Raw genomic sequence first — 22,160 nt, 5'->3', positions numbered from 1 at the left:
TGTCTGGGGTGCTGATAGTGCCAAAAAAGTGATCATACCCCTTGAACTTTTCCACATTTTATCACATCATATTCTTAAATTATTTTTATTTGGATAGTAGGTGATAGACCAACACAAAGTATGCTTTAATAGAGATGGAGAAGGAGAATGATATATGGCTTACAATATATTGTTAGATGAATATCAGACAGATTAGACTTACAGTTCAATTTGCTACATTTTTACTGCAAGATTTTCAATCAAACAAGAATATTCTAATTGTTAGAAACAGGAAATGATTGTTGTTTGTGTTTGACCGATCACATCTGGTCATCAAAAGGTGTAAAAACATGAACATAAAAAATAGTCTGGAAAAAAACAATATGATTATGTAATAAAACCAACGTCTACAAAGACCAATCACCTCGTTGTGTAGGACAATAAGGACAATAAATAGGCAATATTGTAATTAAACAATATAAACAGTATAGAATTCAAAAATCATATTTTCAACAAAAAAAAAACATTTAAACATGAAAGAAACACTCAGAATTAACAATTTGATATTAGGGAGTCATGAAGTAAGTGAACGGGAAAAATCTGAAAAGTGTGGCTTGCAATTGTAGTCACCCCCTTTTATAATACAATCCAATCAGTAATTGAATAAAAGTCCTTCTGTATATGATATAATCTAAAAATATAAATAAGGGATTTTTTTTTTTAGAATATTAGTAAATAAACATGAAGACCAATGAAGACAGCAGACGGGTGAGCATCTAAATTTTGAATCCGCCATCTTAGCGCTGATGTGTGCGGTAGAAAATACAGCACATCATCTCGAACACAACATCCTCACCGTTAGCGTGTGGTGGTGGCAGCAAATGTGGACGAAGCTGCAGCAAACGCTACAAAGTATTGAAATACCATGCGCACGCCACACTTTTTAGATCTTATTTTAGATATTATTTGTGAAGAAGTTTGAAAGCCACGTGTAGTTTTCAATTTTCCTTCTGCTTCGGGTGAATAATGTTACAAGGCACTGCGTATAGGACTGGCTTTTTTATATGTGAAACGTTTGCTGCTTTGCAATTCTAACCAAGCACAGCGCTCCAGTAATAACAGAAGAACTGACCTCAGCGGCATTTGTACAAGGAAGACATGAAATACATCCCCCAGTTATTATAAATTAAGATGGGTCTTAATAAAACCTCACCTCCGTCGTTGAGGTGAACAATTTTCAAACGTTACAAAACGGTTTAGTTGACTTCTGCCTCACCTCTGCGGTTTACCATGACCTTGTTGACTCTGAATCCACACAGGTAACGACGCTGTCTGCACTGCGATCAGGCAAATGAGTCTTCATTTCATTGTTGAGCAGACAGACTGCAAATGTTCCAGAAAATTTTTTTTTTTTTTTTTCTGTGAAATACGTAGCATGAGGCTGGATTCATAACAGGTATGTATGGGTCTGACTGTTTTTTGTTTTGATTTTTCCGCAAGGTACAGCATATCAGGGAATCGTTTTTTTTAGAAAAAAGAAACCTCGGAGGAAAACTGTTTGTTGTTCGCATTGACGTGACGTCGACAACAATTTTAATTTTCATCACAGCTTCAGTGTAAAGACTAATGTAGTTACACGACGATTCATCTTGTGCAATGCTTTACTATTTCTGCTTTTGTTTTGGCAGAAAACAAAAAAAAAAGTTAGCTTTAGGAGATTTTTCATTGTAATTATTAGCGTTAAAAAAGTACCTTTTCCACTTATTTATTCATTTCATAATGATGTCGACAAATGTCGTGTTGTCAGGCAAAACGCAAAAGGAAAAATATAATTGTAAGAAAAGAGCATGTTTTACTGCCAGCCATTAGAACGCGTGGTATGGTATAATCTGATGGATTTAGACGGTCGCTGTCACTGTCAATGTTCCCTATCAAGCGTAAAAATAGCGTTTTATTTCTCTCTCCGACTGTTTAATTGGCACAACAACCCGTTATAATGTCTGGTTTGATATTTTATGACATGATATCTTATGTATCTTGATCGCTCCTCCTTATAAGCATGAAGAAGTGGAAAATGAGTGGAGGTGTCTTTTAAAACCTAGGTAACAATTTAAGCTCAAGCAGAAACATGCTATGTTTACTTACATTAAGGAAATAGGAATATTTTTACAGTTTCTCATAATGTGTCGGTCAAGGTTCCAATAATAAAAAAAAAAACAGGGTTATAATAAAACTAAACTTGAATTAATAAAATACTTCTGTCAAAATAACACTTTAAGTTCATGATCTAAGCATTATGAGCAGTCAGTATCTTACCAGTACTAAATAACTCTCCTAACATTGTCACTTTGATGAAACAAAAATCAGTAGCAGGTGGTGCAAGACCTGAGTGACGTTCTTCAAATCAGACAAAATTGGTGTCAAAAGTTTGTGCTACATTTGTGGAGCAAAAATTTTTGTTTGTGCCGCTATCGTTTTAAAATATATTCAGAAATGTTTCCAGAGGTCATGGAAGATCAACCAACTCCTCCTTCCCCACACCTCCTCCTTCAAATCAGACAAAGTTGTTGTCAACCAACTCGACCACTTTTTTTTTTCTTGTTTATGCTGCTTTGGCTTTAAAGATATTAATGAAAGTTTAAAGGTCAAAAGGTTAACCAGCTCCCCCACATTTTGACTAAATCAAAATGACCTTTAAACTTTCATTAACATCTTCAAAAGCCAAAGCAGCACAAAGATTTTTTGCTGCACAAATGTAGTCGAGTTGATTGATGCCAATTTTATCTGATTTGAATAAGGTAGGGGGTGGGCTGGTTGACCTTTTATGACCTCTGGTAGCATTTCTTAATATCTTTAAAATGATAGCGGCACAAATGGAAAATGTTTGCTGCACAAACGTTTGACACCAATTTTGTCTGATTTGAAGAAGATGGGGGGCCAACTTCACTCAGGTGGTGGCAAGACATGTCTCCACTAACGAAACTACAGCATGATGCTGCCGCCACCATGTTACAAGGTGAGAGATGATGGCGAGTTCAGCGCCAGGTTTCTTGCCAAAAAGTTCAGTTTTGGTCTCTTTTAATCAGATGCTTTTGTTGCAGCCTGTAGAAATCGGCATATAAACAGGATAGCTTTCCTTCAGCAGTGACTTTCTTCTTGTAATTCTTCCAAAGAAGACGGCTTGCGGAGAGAACAACTACTGGCTTCTATATTCTCACATCTTAATGTCTTTTTTGTCTCGTTTTAAGCAATTATTCAAACTATATTGCAAGATGTTATTGTGTTTAATAAGTAAGTTGATCGTAAAGTTGATTAAATACAATAAGAATTGACGTTTATTAAAAGGAATGCAATTGTGATTGCCCGTCTGCTTCTACTACAACGCGCTGAAACGTTACATATTTGTTTTCTTTTTTTTTTTTTTTTTTTGGTGTCTGCCTTATGTGACAGACAAGCAAACTTTTCTCAGAGTGCGAGGGGGTCTTGGGGCTGGCATGGCTGCGGCGGCGGCGGTGAAAGGAGGCAGCAATTAGAGTGGCGCTAATGAACTCCCGCTCATTATCGGTGAATCAACAGGCCTGCGCTAATTACGGTTAGCAGGACAGATCCTCTCTCCCACTGCGACCGGCTTCAAGGTCCCTCCGGAGCAGCGACACACCGGATGGTCTGCCAGCAGCCACAGGTGCATGGAGCTCTCTGCCAGCGTTAAAAACGGAACAGGACGCCCACAGACGCGGTGCTGCAACGCGACCTCTTTCATGCTGCGGTCATCTGACAGCAGACAAACTTTTTTTTTCTTCTACAGTATTTTTTAGATTGAGATGTTTTTTTTGTCCTTCATAAAGTAACACCAAGGAGGCTTGAGTTCAACACGTGGTGTGAACTGTGCAGCACCTGTATATGCTGCAAATGTGACTTTTAAACCTGTTTGGAGTTTTAATGTTCAGTCAATAATTAGTAATGGTATTCATTCCACATCGCAAATGCGTTTGTTTTCTCTTTTCTGATATAATTACGCTCTAACGCAAGTTAATATAGCGACTAGTTTTATGGTCATGTGCTGGAATCACAGCAGTTTGAAGAATATTCTCAACATATTTAACAAAACATGGATTAATGAAGCAAAGAGCAACAATAAATAGTGAGCATGAACAACAAATTAGAAATTAGACATTCCATATGCAGAATGGAAGCAAACAGTACAAATAGTTTTATTGGTAAAATATGTCCTATGTACTGTATATTGGTGGAGATGCTTCTGGTTCAGGTATCCAGATACATATAAGTGTTGCCTTATTGTGATTAATATTTGGTTATCCTTTCAAAAATGTGCTTCTTTTACTCTTTTTTTTTCTAATTGTAAAGTTATTCATTTTAACATTTTTCATTCTGACTGAAACCTGTGCAGCTAGATAGGTCCTGCTTGGTTTTTGTTTTTAAATGATAGTTTATCTAAATATTTTTTGTTTTTGCTCTGACCATTCCATCGGTCCAGCTTCATTTCCAAGGACGTCCAATCCTGGGAAAAGTGGCAGCTGTCGTAAATAATTTCGACTTGTACAATCTTTCTTTGTAAAACTATTGGGAACAGTGCTGCACAGATTCATGTGTAGCAATAATTGTTTTCCCCAAGACAGTGGCGTACAAACGTTTCACCCAAAACTGGCAAATTCAAACGCAAAATGAATCAAATTAAAAATGCTCAAATTTGTTCCTTTTTTATAAATTTTTTTTTATGTTTATTAGAAAAACAAAGCAATACATAAAAATGGCTTTGAACTGTTGCCTTATTAAAAGAAAAACAGGCAATTTCCAAATTTTTGAGTCATCAGTTTTCTGTTTTATTGGTAAATTTTTTTTTACCAGTCTTGACTTGTGGTTGTAGCCGAACAAAATCTGTTCAAGGGCCACAAATGACCCTCCAACCGCACTTTTGACACCTCTGCTCTAAAACCATTACTGCTGATGCTTTTCTTTCCCGGCATTATGCTAACACACTTCTGTAAATTAACGAACTTCATATTTATGTCTGGTGATGGTCACCTACTGTATGTTTGTACTGGAGTTATCAAGATGATAGGAACTGACTGTCAAAATCTGACTCAACACTCGAGCTGCTAGCTAACATAATACAGATTTACCAGATGTACGCGAGCTCCATGTGACATCTCCAAGAAGAGTAAGAAAAGACTCCCTGAATCCAGAACTGGCTTCTGGTTGAGACCAAATTTTAATCACTTCAGGCCCTGCCTCACATCTGGCAAAATGTTGATGATGCAACTTTACCCATAATATTTAAAGAAGCGCTGCTGACAAACAGGCAAATCAGACCAACAGCGTAAAAACTTTGCCAGGAGCCACTTTAACTTCATCAGACGTTATCTGCGTAACTTCAGCATTGCTTTATAAAGCATTACATTATAAAGCAGCAGTAGCTAGGACCTGTAGCCAATCTCACACTTTAACGAAGCTGAACACTGAAGCACAGTTTTATTTGTTTTATAAGGTGAAATAGTGTGTAAATTTAACAAAATTTAAGAAGACTTTCATATTAAAATTGGTCACCAAAGTGTTTCAGGAATTTCTTCTTCAGAAAACCTTCAAAACAATCTTTAAACATCTATGTTTCACCTTTCAATCAGTCCTCATCTTTCTTAGAAACTACACGTAGGGGAAAAAGGTGATTTGAATGAGTACAAGAAGTTGGGCATTCTCCACATATATTAAACTTACAGTCTCAGTTTAATTTGACAGCTCTGCAAAACGTCAGCTTTGGCGGTTCAGTGCTGCTCCAGCATGGGATTGAGCAAAAATATTGAATCCATCTGCTGCAACCTTATGCTCCCTTTCACATTCATCTGATTCATCAAGCAGGTGCAAGCTAACTTCATTTAGAAACAGAATATAAAGGCATAAATACAATGCTTCGCCAAAGCACTCACACCGGATGTTTCCGGGCGACAGGCAAGGAAAATGCCACTGTTGAAGGCCAAGGAGAAGACACAGCTAACATATGGAAGAAGTTGCTATGGTGTGTTGCAGTTCAATCCAATTGTGATAGACGTGCAAACCTGTTAAGACAAATGTCAAATAGCAGAGGCGACAAAAACAAAAAGAATTCTACTCCACCTACAAACCTTGGTCTCGGTTTGGTTGAAGTGAACTCTGGTGCGGTTTGAATGTATATGTGGGTGGCAAGCGGACTGAGACCACTACAAAAGCAGGAAGTAGACTATAGCAAGGGGCATTCTGGGTAAATACATCCAAAACACAGCCATGTGTCTTAACGCTAGTGGGAGAAATGGCTTGGTACATTTGCCTAAGACAAAAGAGAAATCCTACAACGGCTAAAATCTGACACCACTCCGTTTTTGTTTACACTTGGTAAAGAAGGAAGTTGCGCTCATGTCTTCTTCTGAGGTTTTCTTGTAGTTTCCTTCAAAAGTTCTTGGTGCAGAGCCCCACAGGCTAACGGGTTAAACAGGTTGCTCAAAAGTTTTGGTTTGTCGGACACAGTGCAGTGTGAAAGCCAACCGCAACAGCTGAAAATGTAACAAATGTTGCAACGTTGGTCCGCAATTGAACTGGGTCTATCGGACTATCCATTGTTACAGTGAAACATGGTGGTGGCAGTATCATGCCATGCCAATGCTTTGGTTCAGCAGGACGCAAAAGTGTTTGACGCAGAAGGCGGTCCTACAAAGTTTTGATTCAGGGCGGACTCGTTCTGAATGTCCTTTTTTTCACCAAAATTGGATGACAGTGGATAGAGTATTTGCCTTGCAATCGGAAGGTTGTAGGTTTAATTGCAGTTTAGTTCTGGTACAGGTCAGTCTGCCAACAGAACTCAACTTCTATTGTCATAATTAGTTAGTGTTTGTTTTACAAAATAGTTTAAAAAGAAGGTCCATGAAATGCTAAACAGCTGCTTGTGACTGGAAAAGTGCAAAATCCGTTCAAATACCAACCACCCTTTTCTGATTTTATTTGAAAAACATGGTTTAAACTACGTATCGCTTCCCTTCCACTTGATAATTATGTTCTACTGTAGTGATAGTACTCTATTCCTGTAAAAGTTATAGTTCTAATTCAGTCAAATTGCAAGAGGCATAAAAACTTTAGCAAGCCATTGTAGCTCAAAGATGGATTTATTTCACTGGTCTTTCCAGACCTCTTCAATGGGTGGCAATAATTGTGCAGTTTGCTGCGATTTATTGCCATTGTGAGGTACTGGACAACCCAGAACCTTCCCTGCTTGAAATTTGACCTTTTAAACATTGGAAGTCTCTTTAAAGCAGTCGCGTTGCAGCCAAGAAATCATTTCTAAACCCAGAAAACTAAGACGACGAAAGACGACTTTGGTCTTCAAGCCACACCGTGGCCCCGCACTGGGCTTTGCACCTTTTTAAAACGGTAAATCACCAAAAGACCTTCCATCTACCTCCCAACATTCCCTTGTTCCGCCAACAATTGTTTTACAATAGACACAGCATGCGCCATTAATCCAATGCCACTTGTAAGAGGCGGCAGTGGCCCTCGCCTATCAAACACTCTAAATACTTAGCGGAAAGCACAAGTTCCAGCTGCCCTGATAAAGGCACTTTAGGCTTTTTATTGAGTCTCTGAGGCGATAGACGGAGAACAAGACGAGAAAAAAAAAAAAAAGATTTCCAGTGTCAGCCCACAGCATGAGCCATAAGATGGGACCTGGGCATGTTAAATATAACCCCCCTCCTTTTCCATCCATAACTTAAGCAGAGATCAGTGGCTAACACTCTTAATCCCAAGGGGGTGCTTTCTGAGCTGTAATTTAAAAATAGCGTTTTAATAACACACCACTGCTACAGTACATTAATCTCAGAATTAATTATCTACCCCACCCCCAGCCTATTTGCTTGAAAGAGGCTCTTTGCTGCATTTCTTGTGTTTTAGTTCTATTTATTCCACGAATGAGCGGATAAAGAGATGCATGTGGAGTGTCTTGTGGGGAGTGCAGCAATTATGCGGCAGTAGTATATTAGCAGCATGTATATGAGAACCGGGAAGTGAATTAGAGCCGCAGGGTGTTGGTAGCTTAACGGTCAGCAAGGTGTGTATATACAGGACCGTCTCTGGTTTGCAGGACATAAACAGGAAATGATCTGATTACACAATTTGCTTTAAATATAAACTGTCTTGAAGATGTTGGAGGGGAAGAGCGGTAATATGGATGATGTCACCGTGATTGTTAAAACTTTTTTTACTCAAGAAAACGCTTTTAATCAACCGACGCTCGAACCAAAAAAAGAAAAAAGAAAAAAATCAATTCCGAGGAGAAATTAAAAGCGCAAAATGCGTCTTCAAGCCAAGCCTAAAGGCACTACAAATATTCAAAAACAATATTAAACTGCAATAAATAATATATGAGCCTTCTTTGAGCAATATAGCATGCGGGCGTCGGGGGACGTGGGCACTTAGTGCAAGTTAATGAAACACAAGAATCATGTTTAAGGGCCCCGGCAATCATGGAGCATTTGTCAAAAGGTGATGATGGAGCTGACCGAGCTTCAAGGTGGATGTCGCCGGCTGACAGGCGAAGTGGAGCTGACAGTGATTATAATGGTGCGACCGATTTGTCTTGGAAGCTCGGATCGGGGGATGACGTCACACCCCGGTTGAGCGCGTTCTAATTGCATGTAAGGTTTCCTATGGTTAGCGATTTTTATTTTTTTTATTCAAATACTGAAGACCGTGTTTGCAAATAGAACTTGCATAATCAGAATTGCAAATTCTCACTCTTTTGGGGGGAGAGACTCAAGATTTTCTTTGACTCACTCACCCCGTCATGCCATATTCTAGGTAAAATTGTCACGTGAAACTCACAGCATGACTTACTTTTTGATTAACTCGGTTAATATCTATCAGGACTGTTCATATTGCATGGCATTTTAATTCCAAAGTGGCAGTTGATGCCTAAATGTGAGAAAAAGCAAACAAAAAGATAAAACCAGATTTTCACACCATGGCAAATGTAATCAATCCTGATGTAGTTTAAACATTGGAAATTCTGAATCTTGATCCCAACACAAACTCAGATCACAACAACTATTAACATTTTTTGTAATTTACTGTAAATGATATGTTATGCGTGTTCATACATGTTTGTGTGTTAATTGTTTTTTTTTATTTGTTACCATCAACCTCAGATGAAAATTAGCCCATCTGACTAAATCTGGCATATTTACATGGTTGTTTTAAAGGAGCAGCATTATGTGCCACTGTATTTTTTAATTAACTATGTTAATGCTATAGATATCAAATAAGATTAAAAAGCAAATTTGACTTCATAATTTAACGCCTTGAATTTGGGCCCTTGTCTCTTTAAAAACTCTGCCTTGAGGAAGTCATCACAATGTCGCTCCTCTTTTGACCCTTAAAAAAAAAATTGTATTGAGCTCAGCAGATGCACAGTTAAACCATGTGTTTGCTAATTGCTGCTGGCTAGTCTGAAGGAGCTGAGTGGGGGGGCTAGGTGGGAGGGCTGCTCCGTGAGTTGAACGCTCTGAAGCTTGGAAACTGCAGCCCCCAAGAGGAGCTTCATCATCGTAGGAGGAGCTTCGTCCTTGAAGGCGGAGCTAAGTCCCCCTAAGTGTTTTGAGCAGCTGAATGTTTGCCACAGGAGATTATATATAAATTATATGTAAGTGCTGGAATTTCACATTCTAACAAAGTAAAAACAAATTTCATAACAGCAATAGAACAATATCAACTTTCAGTCTCCAGGAAGAGTATTAGTTGCCACATATTAATATATAATCTTTCACACATTAGTCAAAAATTTAACGTGGAAATATGCTGTTGACATGCATCAATCTTATGACGTAATATTTTCTGAGGTCATACATGAAGACAATGTCTTTATCAGATGTCACTGTGTTAAATAATCTCTTAAAGGGGTGAGACATATACACAGTGGTTCAGAAAACACATAGTCCTGACTCAAACTGTTGATCAGAGCCAAAGGTTTCCATCCAATTTGAGCAGAAATGAATTCTTGACCCGCTCATGAAAGTTTGGAGCCGTAGTCCAATGACTGCAATCTCACTGGAAATAAAAAATTAAAATGACGTAACGTAAGCTAAACGTTTTTTAATTAGTAGCTGTATAATGAAATGATATTAAGTGTTCGTTATAAAGATATTTCAGGAAATTGAACTCGAAAGGTCTTTTTTTTTTTACTCACTTAAGGGTTAATCAAAAAGAGAGAGAGGAAAATAAAATCTCTCGTCTTCAACTCTCTCCACTACTTCTTGTCCCCCCCCCCCCTCTTCCAGAATGACTGACTGACTGACCTCCATTGTCATACGCAGCCTGGCAGCTGACAGTGATCTCCGCACATGCATCGCCTGTGTACGTTCCTGGCTGAATGGCATCGATGTGCACGGAGGCAGGCTGCCCCCGGGTCTGTGTATCACAGATAACCTTTACAAGGAGGTGCGTTCGCCGCCTTCCTCCTGGAAGGTGCCCCTGCACCTTCCAGCTATCACTTCAAAGGATCTGGATCTGGTTAAATTCACACACTGGAGAGACATTCGGGGGCCCGGCGTGCATGATTGATGTCGGCTTTGTAACATTAGGTATCATAAGGTGTAATATGGGAGATAGCACCGTGATTGCAGCTGAGCGCGTTGAAGGAAATAGGAAGCCGTCTGACAGCTCTCTGTGTTTTATGGTTCTGCTGCTGCTGTACTTTTTTTTTTCTTCTTCTTCTTCTTTGCTCCGGATATCTGACCGTAGCAATAAAATAAAACGCTGCACCTGCTGTTAATTCTGTGTTACGTAATGAGGAACCCTCTCTGTCTGCCGGCTTGTATGTGTTGTTTTTTCTGCTTTTTCGAGAAAAAAACCACACAAAAAAAACCCGCCTCACACTCTTGGAGAATCTCTCTTCGACTTTCATGTTTCAATTAACGTTTGATTGAGTCATGAAATATACAAAGAAAAGAAAAGCCAATACATTTCTGTTTGCAAAATGACAACGCTCACATTGCTTCGTCTCTGATTAATTTAGTTTGCTTCAAGACAGGTGGTTGTCTGCAAAAGTCATCTCTCTTTTTCTTTCATTTTTTTTTGAGTATAGGCTATTTTTTTAAATGGGGGGGGAAAAAAGTTGCTAATTTTGTCAGTGCTCTTTCTAGACACTGCAGGTTTAATTGCTAATTGTTAACTGGGAATGAATGAATTTGCATATTAATTAGTTAGCCCATTTGCATTTTTAATTTGCTGCCTTCAAAGGGGGTGAGATAAAAGGTCGCACAATTCTGAATAATTTAAATAATTTATGCTCCATTGGTGAAAAGAAGCCGAACAGAAGTGTTCTGCGGATATTAACCCCTGAGAGCTTTTACCAAATAAAGCACTCCAAAAATTGTTTTAACAAATCTAATTAAACGGAAAAAGGTCTGAACACACAACCACCCAGAGCACCAGGCGCTTAGAGTGTGTCCTCGGGAACCAAAAAAAGAAGGGAAAAAAAAAAAAACACTCGAAAGAGTGATGGCGGGAGTATGGATGTTGGAGGATGAAACTTCCAGCCCTCTATCCGGGTATGAAGGCCTCTCCATTGTCTTTTCATCATTCAGATTGATCAAATAGCCCTTCAGGAATGCTGATGGAGTCGGTGCTCGGTAATAGTAACTCTCTCTGAAGTTCAGCTGCTCTTTGCGACGTGACAGACTCCGCAGGGAATCAAAGGCGTGTATCTTCTGTGGTGGATCCTTGAGACTAATTTCAGCTACGTTTCCTTATTGTCATCTTAAAGGGACAGTTCCGATTTTTTTTATTATTATTATTATTATATATTGAACAGTAAAGCAGTAAATATCCTACCTGTGTTAGATAACTCTCTATGTCCTTTAAGTTAGCATAAATTAAGATAGACCAAATCGGACATAGGTTTGTTCAGTCAGTCATTTATTTCTTTTGTATAACCAGGTTTGTCCCATTTTGACAATAGATCTCCCTCGCAAGGCAGCAGGAAAACTGCTGAGTTTCAAATCTCATACAAACTGTACCCAGATAGACAAACTTGTATACAGTTAGCACAGACTCTGCGGTTCCCCAGAGCTCCTTGAGGTCTTTCAGATGAATTTCAAATTGAAGATCGTTTCAGGCGTAATGTGCTAAAAGACCAACAGATTTTTTTAAATGCATTTTTTCTGTCCAAGTTCAGTTGTTGCTCTTGGAAGCACCACTTTCAAAATGTGCAGAACGCTAACATGATTCCTTGTATCAATTTCAAATGGGGTCAAAGGTAAGGAGGAGCTTCGCTTGACTCGCATGGCAAGTATTTAAGGTTCGGCTGACATTGTTCAGCAGGAATCACGAGAAAGGAAACCATTAGTAATGATAAGTCTTAATGTCCCATGAGATAAACTATCTGACATGATACCAAATAAATTTCTGTCAGAAAACGGGCTAAAAAGTTTTGCCCACCAATTTCTGTTTTGAATAGAAATAAAAACATTCTCTGATAAAACCTTACATTTTTTACAACGGATAATGAATCAGCTCAGTACAATTAAATGTCCTAAATATTAAAAAGTAACCAGAAAATCTTTTGTGTTGACCTATCAGACTTACTTTTATTTTCAGACAGAACTGACCTTGCTTTTGGTAAAGTCGTGCGAAATATATCGCTTATTTTTTTTTTCCCCCACCACTTAAGAAAGTCTTGGAGAATACCCTGCACATGATGTGTTGGAAAGCTGAGGCTGGAATGCTTAGTCCAAGGCTATTACTGTCAAAAACAAGAATGGACCGAGAACTGTACCTTGTGGAACTCCTCTATAGATTTGGAATAGGTCCGAAGTCTAAATTTTGTAGCCTACCTAAAAAACTATTTACAAACCATCCAACCACTTGTTCTGAAGAATGAACATCTATAAAGCTTTTACTTAAACTGTCTCAGTTTAAGTAAAAGCTTCATTATGAACTTCCAACCATCACAGCATTTTCAGTTGTTGGTTATTTAGACATTTTACAAAGAAAACGTCAAGAGAGTTATCTACTGCAGGTAAGACATGAACTGCTTGACACCTTAACAGAACCTCACTGCAAAAATCCTGAACTATTCCTTTAATAAATGGGCCCCATGAACCCCTCTTCACCCATCAGATTGTCACTCTAGGTAGTAGAAAGAGACGTTTCTTCATCTTTCACCTTAATAACTTTGCTCTTCTTTTATCGCTACTAAGGAGTCCATTTTAAAATATATATATACTACATATGTATATCTTCCATTTTTGGTGCAAGGAGTTGATATTTTTCACACCCCTCTTCTCCAACCAGGTCCCGACTGCATTGTCGAACTGTCTCCTCTCCTTTGTCCCAGTGATCTTAATTACAGGCCCTGAGCCCCGAGCAGAGAAGCCCATTTAAATCCGAACACAACCAGCTTCCATTATGGGCTTGGCATTTGGTCTTTGTGCCCATGCTTTTAAATTACATGCTGCCAATCCTAGTGGGCACGGGCGAGACGAGGAGCGGAGGATGGGTGAGAGATGAGGTGAAAGGGGGATGAGAGAAAGACGAGAGAGGAGGGGAGGGTGGGTGAGCGTAGGATTGGTGGCGGGGGATGTGGGTGAAGGGGAGGGAGGCCCAGGCTTGTAGTTCTCGTCAGAGAGCTCACCCCTCCCTCTCCTCGTCTGCCCTCTTTATCACCAGATAACTTATGTAAAGCAGCAGATGAAACCCATTCCCATTCATGTCTCCCTGATTGTCAGAATAAGCTTGCATTCCTTTGAAACGTGATTGACCGTCTGAAAGCGTACAAATTAGGGGCCTGTTCGTCTTTTCTTCGGCAGTCGTGGGGTTTATTTGCGGCAGATTCACCCAGGCCCAAAATTAAGTGAACTCAGGCAGGGATGAATGGGAGAGCTCTGATTGAATAATTGATTTCCTTTGTGTGGCCTGTGTTTAAGAGGGATAACTAGACATCCTTTGGAGTGTAATGATTGTAATTACTGCGATGACTGGTCATGTCAAATATGACACAGGAAAGGACTGTTATTAACCTTTATTCTCTGCATTGAACAAGAAAAAAAAAAAAAAACTAGCCTAATATCCTCTTGTCTCCCTGGTCTGCATATGGATTTCACCTCTGGTGAAAGCGCGGCTGCTGTAGGTTGAATGCATGGATGAACTCATTGCCTGCCTTGTGCTACTGTCCCATGAAAGGTAGATGTGTAATTGACTGTGCAGTCGAGTCGCTGGTATGTCAATGACTCACACGCTTACTGAGCCTTGGGGTAGCTCTCGGTCGTACAGTGCGTTATGCATGCGGAGTTTAAGTGTAAAAGATGGGAGTTAAAGCCATGTTCATTGCATCTGTCAGATCCCCCCACCCCATACGCCGCGACCTCTTGAGCGCTGTGGCCTGAAATGGGTTGTAATGCTCTTGACGCATCGGAGGGCTTCTGCGAAACGGACATTTATCACGCAGCGATCCGACACGCTCTGCCAAAGTTACCGGACATGGGACTCATAGGAGGTTTTGCGAGGTTTTGGAATCGTAGCGTCGGCGCTAACTTACAAGAAAACTGTAGTTGGTCTCCTTCATAATCAGGATGTGAAGTAGGAACTTTGAGCGTTCGAGAACCTGTGAGAGTAGCAAGCAACTATTAGCTGTGTAGAGAAGTGGAGGAGTAAACAAGTTTAAACTTTTTGAGTAAAGTAGAAAGTATTGGAAATATTTTGAATTTAATTTAGGGCTTCTTTTACAAGTCTGATCAAGGATGGAAAAAGGAAATTGTGTTTTCCTATTATCTTTTCCTCACTCTTATTTCTTTATTTACTTCCTTATTTCTTCTGTTTCTCTTCTTTCTTTCTTTTCTATTTTTATCTGTGTTTTCCTTTTCTCTTTCCATTTTTCTCTCCTTTCTTCCTTCCTTCCATTTTTCTTCTGCTTTTCCTCCACATTGAAAAGAGTCATATGAAGTGGTTCAGGCTTTTGGTTAAGGATGTGTTCTGGTTGCTTCTTTTGTAGGTTTTAGGTTTAAAGACCCCAGTGTAGACTCACATGTCCTGGAAGAACTATATATTCCATTTGGCCTAGGAAAACTTTGGGATCCTTCAGAGTCATTTGGACCTCTTGGACCTGTTGCTCCAATGACTAAATCTAGGGCAACCGGAAGACAATGGATACATTGTCAGATAAATCTGTGAAGGGTTTTCTACCAAAATAGTTCAGATACAAGATCAGGGTTTAAGGTTTCCCCCAGAAAACGTAATAAGCCCGGTGGTTGGGGCGCTAGGCCAGTCATTCATCCAGCAGCCCGTCATGATTTTGAGTTAAAAAATCTCTAAAGTTGACAGAAAATTTTAAAATATCACTTGATAATTATGTATCATTGAAAGGTAATACTTAAGAAAGACAGACTTAAATAAATAAGCAATGCTTAGCCTGGTGGGGGCACAAGTAAAGCCTGGTGGGCCACAAGGCTTATAATACACTGAGGGAAACCCTGGGGTTGTTGCTAGAGCTGGATTCTAACAGGTTCTATTTGAAAAAGGTTAGCAACATGTTTCGTTTCACTTTGGGACAGCCTAAGGTTGCATTCCAAGTTTCTGTTGTTATGGAGGGAGACATAAATCGCACGTAATGTCTCGATATTACCACGAGCAGACAGTTTTTAAGCAACTGCCTGTGTTTATAACTTACGTTTACAGCCGGATCAAGATCAGGACCATGAGCTTCAGCACAAGACATGACAATGCAAAGACTGACACTGTAAGAGCTGTCGATGCTGATAAAGATTGATGGACAAACTACCATGCAAAGGCATTCAGCGTTGTAGATTTGACATTTGCTCTTAAGCTATAAACCTTAATCAGCGACTAAGCTTCTAATCTTCGTCTGGGAACTGTGTGCAAGAATGCTCTTGGGTTGACTTTGTTGAGCATGTTTCTGAAGTGGAAATTGATGTCAGAAACCAGGATGCAACACAGAGCTGAGTAAATCTGCAAAGTGAGGTACTTTTTATTCATGGGTTTTCCACAAGTGCTCCTTTGCACTTTGAATGGCACATGCTACTAAAATATATAGGGAGTGCCTCAGTCTTATAGTCAGGCTGAAAATTGTCCAAAGACTTCTAATAATGGCAGCTAAGTTTAACCCAAAGGAAATACACGTCTATCTAATATTTCAGCGTTTGGGTGAAATACTAGAGACACATTAGAGTTGCATATTTTTAAGCTGTCACCTGAAACCAGAGACTCCTGTCCCTCCGCTGAACTTCTGGAGTCAGCGATGTCCCACCCAGGCAGCTGTGGAGACTTTTTTGCAACATTATTTGAAGCTTTTAATTAGGTTCCCTCAACTAGTCGTATTTGGGGGGAATGATGAGTGAGCACCAAACAGATGGCACCCGGGAGCACCACTGGATTTTCAACATGACATAAATGAGGCATGGAACATTATCAAAATGTTGAACATTGTACTTTTTGTTTTTTACATAATACTAGGATAAGACCAGATATATTATTAATAATGATGTTTCAGAATTGACTTTTATTGGGGAAAAGGTTTTATACCAAAAAAAATTATCTGGATTTGAAACAAATGAAATCAATAATTTGCATCTTTGTCTCCTTCTATCAATGAAGACGCAAATGTAGTTGGGAGTTTGGTTTCGGCAGTGCCATCCTGCTATTTGTGTTCCTTAATGACTTTCTAATTCCTCATCAGCGGGTAGCTAGCCTCCACAGCAGGCAGACAGAGATCAGTGGCAGGGTGCCATGCAGGAACAGGTGCTCCTCCATGTCCTGCGTATGGTGTCCGTAGGCCCCAATTACATCCGTTAGGTTGCCTACAAATTAGGTGCATCTTCCGTTTTACGTGTCTTTCTCCTTTAATTTTGTTTGTCAGAAATCAGAAATGCACCTAATCAGAAATGTGAGTTTATGACAATTTTTATAAACTCATAAACTCCAATTTTCTTCAGGAAAACAACAGAAACCATGACACATCATATAAAATGTCTACCTTTAGCCAGTGGACGTAATCTCAGTTTGACTATTTGGTCATTGCTGTCCAAAACCATCAGTGTTACATCATTTGTGCTATATGAGACACACCTGCAGTTAATTAGCACGCTCATTTCTCAAAATATTTTCATTTTTTTGTATCTTTTGCTGGCTTAGCTTTACTGCTATAAGCTTTTTTATTTGCTGAGCTGATGGGCTGTGGTTGATTTAGAAATTGGTTTGGACACTGGCTGCCATCATGTGAACTTGGTAGAATAATTTTTGCATTTTTAAAATAGAGTCTGAATGTATTTTATGCACATTTATATATATATATATACAGTTTATACAGTATATACTGTATATATATATATATATAAAGTTATGTTTACGAATAAAAAATCAAGAAAGAATTATGCATACAAAATCCTACATATCCTTGTCTTGACATAGAAGAGCCCTTTTTTTGGAAACTGGAAATCTACTGATTCATTTTTACGGTACTTTCTCATGACTTCACTCAGTTTGTCCTCAAGTCAAAAGTGAAATATTTTTGGTCAAATTTGCCCAAAGAGACATCGTCTAACATAAGCTTCTAAAACTTGGTCACGTTTCCATGAATAAAATTTTGCACATTAACAGAAAAAAACAAGATGTTAAAATGTTTTTACAAACAGACATAGACAGTTATTTTATGGTCATTTGAAATGTTACACCTGCGATGGATTGCCAACCTGCCCAGGGTGTACCACGCCTCTCGCCCGAAATGTCTCGATGGAGCTAGGCACCACAGCACCCCTCCCAACCCCACTAGGGACAAGGGTGTAAGAAAATGGACGGACGGACTGATGGATAGATGGATTGTTCTGAAGTTTTACTGACAAACAGTAAGCTAAGGGGGACAGAGAAAGTTGCCAAGAGCTCGTCAGAGAAAAAGGCTGAAGATGGATCCAAAGCCTTCTTGTCTTCCTGAATAAGCTGTTACTGTGGAAGTAACAAATGTGTAAATAACTGTTAGATTTTGGCTTCTGAAATATAAAAATATTTACCCAGTCAAGGCTCTTAGGTTATTCCTATTACTTCCATTTTGATCAAGTAAATTACTTTGCAAATGTTCAGTAGTTGATAGAATGTTCAATTCTATCAACATTAGCTACCCACTGAAACGTTTTGAAAAGAGTTAGCTCATGTCCCTTGTTGTGTGCAGGGAACAATATGGCTGATATGTTAAAAATTATTCATATTTTCAATCAATATAAAACTTAGTAAAGGTTATGAAGTGTCATAACAGTTGTGGTTGAGAAAGTGTGGGAACAAGAATTAAGGTTGCCGCAATAGCTAGCTTAGCGACTCACTCCGCTAATGCCAAAGTTGTTAGCAAGCAGAGCTTCTGAACTTCTGTATCAAGTTGTCATGGAAACAATTTACATGCCACATTGTTTAATCTGATTTCAAAAGTGCTTTTTTTTTTTACCTAATGCTTTCTTCCTTAATCCTAAAGCAGCTCTTTTTTAAAAATGTAGCCATGTAAGCTGGGATAAATGAATAGAGAAAAATTTATTTATTAATTAGTTTACTTTTATTTATATATTTATTACTTTTTATTGAAACTACATCCGGTCTGGCTCGATGTGCCCCTCCACCTTTCTAGAGGGAGAAATCCGCTGAGCTACTGCTGTTGTATATCACTTGTTACACAATTTGTTCTCAGAAATAAATACAAGTAACATCCATGCAAACAGATGCAAATCGTTACACCAAATTAGTTAAATTCTAAGGGTTTGTTTGACACGTGCCGAAAAAGTAGCGTTACATTCGCTATTGAGGAAAACAGCTTGACTCTTTTGCACTTGCATTGTGATAAATCTCAGCAAGACAAACTGATAGACACACACAGGTGGTGAAAGGGATTGACGATTCTCTCCCGCCACACTGGTCAGATCAGACTGCTGAGCGTCTACCGGGCCTCCTCTGATCTCACCCAGGAAGAAGACAACACTTTCACATCAACAGCCTGTCATCTCTCAATGTGCCATCTTCCCCTTTGAAGGTGCGGCAGCATTGTTGCAGTCGCTCAGATGTGAAACTCCAGCTTTTATCATCCCTGTTTTCAGCAAGGAGAAGAGAAGCAGGAGATGAAGGAAGTGATTTCTTTTTAACCCGGGCCCACCAAAGTGGAGGGAAACAGCGTGTTGACAGGTGTGTGAAGGCAGTCCTGCTGGGTCAACTGGGATGCTTCAGAAACCGGCTTACAAGGCTTCATGATTCATCCCTGAAAAGGGGAACAATAGACTCTCGGGCAGCAGAGCAACTATTAGCGCTGGTTTACACTGATGGTGGGTTTCACTGCTCATCGTTGTTTTCAATCTGAGCCGAACACTGAAAGGCTGCTCTATGTGCTGCTTCCTTCACAAAGAGTCTCAGGACAGAAGCCAGAGAGATTAGCTCCTTGTCCTAAATTACCATCCAGCTGTAAACTACAAGTCCCATTCGACTGCAGGAGGATCACTCCTCCCATTAGCCCTGGCACAGAGCCGACTACAAATGGGAGGTTAGTCGTCGTCGTGGAGGCCCGGCTGGGATGGGACCCTCTGTCACTCACCGCCACACGTGTCATAAACTCATTGTCTTGCCATCAATCGGAGGACCTAAGCACCTCCACAGCAGATGGAGGCCCAGCAGGACGACAGGAGGCCACGCCCGGAGCCCCCGCCCCACACAGAGAGCACACGGTAGGATGAAGAGAGGCCGCAACTTTAGGGGTCCCCATGGCCCAGACTGGCCCTCCTGTGGATACACCTCTGGATGAAGTCCTAATGTCTTCCATGATTAATCGGAGGCAAATATGACTGAGCCTCTTCTGTAAAATATCAGCTGGTTATGATCTGGAATCAGTGGCATTTAGATCAAAACTAAAACTTTTAAGAAAGTCTCACTAAACACCGAGGCATCTCCTCTGAGCCGTTACTTTGGATTGCAGCTGAATTTGTCAGCGAATGCTCAGACTACTACTGATATACATGTTCTGCTAGGGATAAAGGTGTCTCGCCTCCTCTGAATGGGGATATGTAATGATATTCATAAAGAAACCCCCCTACTGGGGGACGCAGGAGGAACAGTTCCTTAGCAACAACATACACACGCTTACAAGCCTCATCTTGGGAAATTTTGACCAACTTGGGATGCGAACAACAGGAACCCTTTAACTAGGCCATGTTATGAGGCTGCTCCCTATGGCGGGGTATCAACGCGTCTCGCCTGGCACAAATCTCCTCCTAATGAAACGTACTGCGCATTCATAACGCACAATAAAGAGAACAATAGCCAGCTTGGTTTGGTTATCCAAATTGCAAAACTGTTTTTGTATTTTTTTTTAGAATGATTACAGTTGAAGGTGACAAATTAGGGAACAAATGCTTCAATGTCGACTAGCATTTAAATGTAAATTTCAACAATTTGAGTGTATATAAAAAAGATTTGTAACTAAATAATAATTGAACTACATTACATCAAAGGACACAGTACAGAAAGAATCAGGAGAATCCTACAATGAGGACAGAATCAATACACAATCAAATCAGATGCATGAAGTTTGATGCTTATTTTTGTAAATGATCAAAACTTCTTGTTTAAGATTAAATGTGGCAGAATCCATGACACGGCTAATCTTAATCCAGACCCATTAATTCTGTTATGCTATCGCTCTAGTTGGGCGTTGGTATTACTAATACCCTTTAAAAATTCATTTTTGAGCATATTAATTATTAATCATTAGATGAAATTAATAAAACATAATGGTGTGTAAGGGCAAAAGTCACTAGCGGTAAAATTACACCAACGTTAGCCACTTTTTTTCGTCTTGATAAGAATTATTCATGTTGTTTCAGTCAAATGTTAGCTAATCTCTCTTGTTCAGAAAACAGGAAGGCTGGAACTTTTACGACTGTTGTGTGAAAACAAACCAATGTGTCATTTTGGAGCAAGGATTTAAGTTTGTATCAAGCTTTGGCTAGCTTAGCAACAGCGCTAACGCTAAGGTGAATCTTTCTAACTAGTTAAGCCTCTTAACCCCAATGAATGGCACATTTTAACTGTGTTTGTCAGAAACAAGTGACCTTAAAAGAATAAATATCAACATTTTGTTACTTTTGTAGTGCCTTAATCACAACTTGATTTTCTTTTCTTTCTTTTTTTGCTTCATTTTAACGTGAGAGGACAAACATGAGACAGTACATGAACTTAATGATTAGCAAGTATTTTGCTAGTGGGTTTGTTTATTTTAGTTGTTAAATTTACATAGCTTCAACCCCAAAAATAAGGACAAAAATAGTTTTTATTAATGAAATTCCAACAGTACTTTTAAAAGTGTGGGGATCCCAGTGGTATTTGAGTTCAGGCTGGAAATAATTTCAGAAAACTAGAGAATAAAGCTCATGAAAAAAAACTGCATGCAACAAAAAGGCTCAAAGAGTTCAGCAAGCAATTAGCATCATCAACATGTTTCCAGGAAAATCAAAGAATAACGATGTGTGTATTCTTTAAAGAAATTTTATTTATACTGCGCTTTTAAAGACGGATCACAACGTGCTGCACAAAAACAAAACTAAAAACATTAACAATTATAACATATCAGTTATGCAAAAGCAAAGAATAGTAAGATTATGTCATCATTTAACATTAACATTTAACAGCAGATTGTTGGAATCAATTTAAATCAACCCATTTTTCTTACTTCCAAGCCCAGAATGTATTTGTAACAAGATCCATGAGCATAAAGGTTCTCCAACACCTCTAAACCACACCAGTTTCTCACTGTCACCAAAGTGACAAGTTCTTGAACAATGTGTGTTTGGACTAAATGCCGCTACGACTGAGCAGAAAGGCTTCATTGCCCTCTTGTGGTGGAAATATCACATTTGTCCCAACGAAGCCACAAACCTTCAGGGAATGTCGTGTGTGTTGTCTGTGAGGAAGACAAAACAAGGTGGGAGAATACCTTCCTGCAGAGGAACAGAAATGTCTGTTTGGGATCTGTGTAAGGGGAATAAGTTGCATCTCACAAGAGGAGTGGGTTCACTCAGGGTTCAAGGAACATCGATTAGTTTGACTGATGGTGAGTCCTTTCAGGTGAACATCAAACCTTTAAAGGAAGTTAATACAGTTCAAGAAGTTTCAGC

This window comes from Xiphophorus couchianus, chromosome 15 (genome assembly GCF_001444195.1).
Source record: "Xiphophorus couchianus chromosome 15, X_couchianus-1.0, whole genome shotgun sequence".
Taxonomy (NCBI): Eukaryota; Metazoa; Chordata; class Actinopteri; order Cyprinodontiformes; family Poeciliidae; genus Xiphophorus; species Xiphophorus couchianus.
This window is presented reverse-complemented; position numbering follows the sequence as displayed.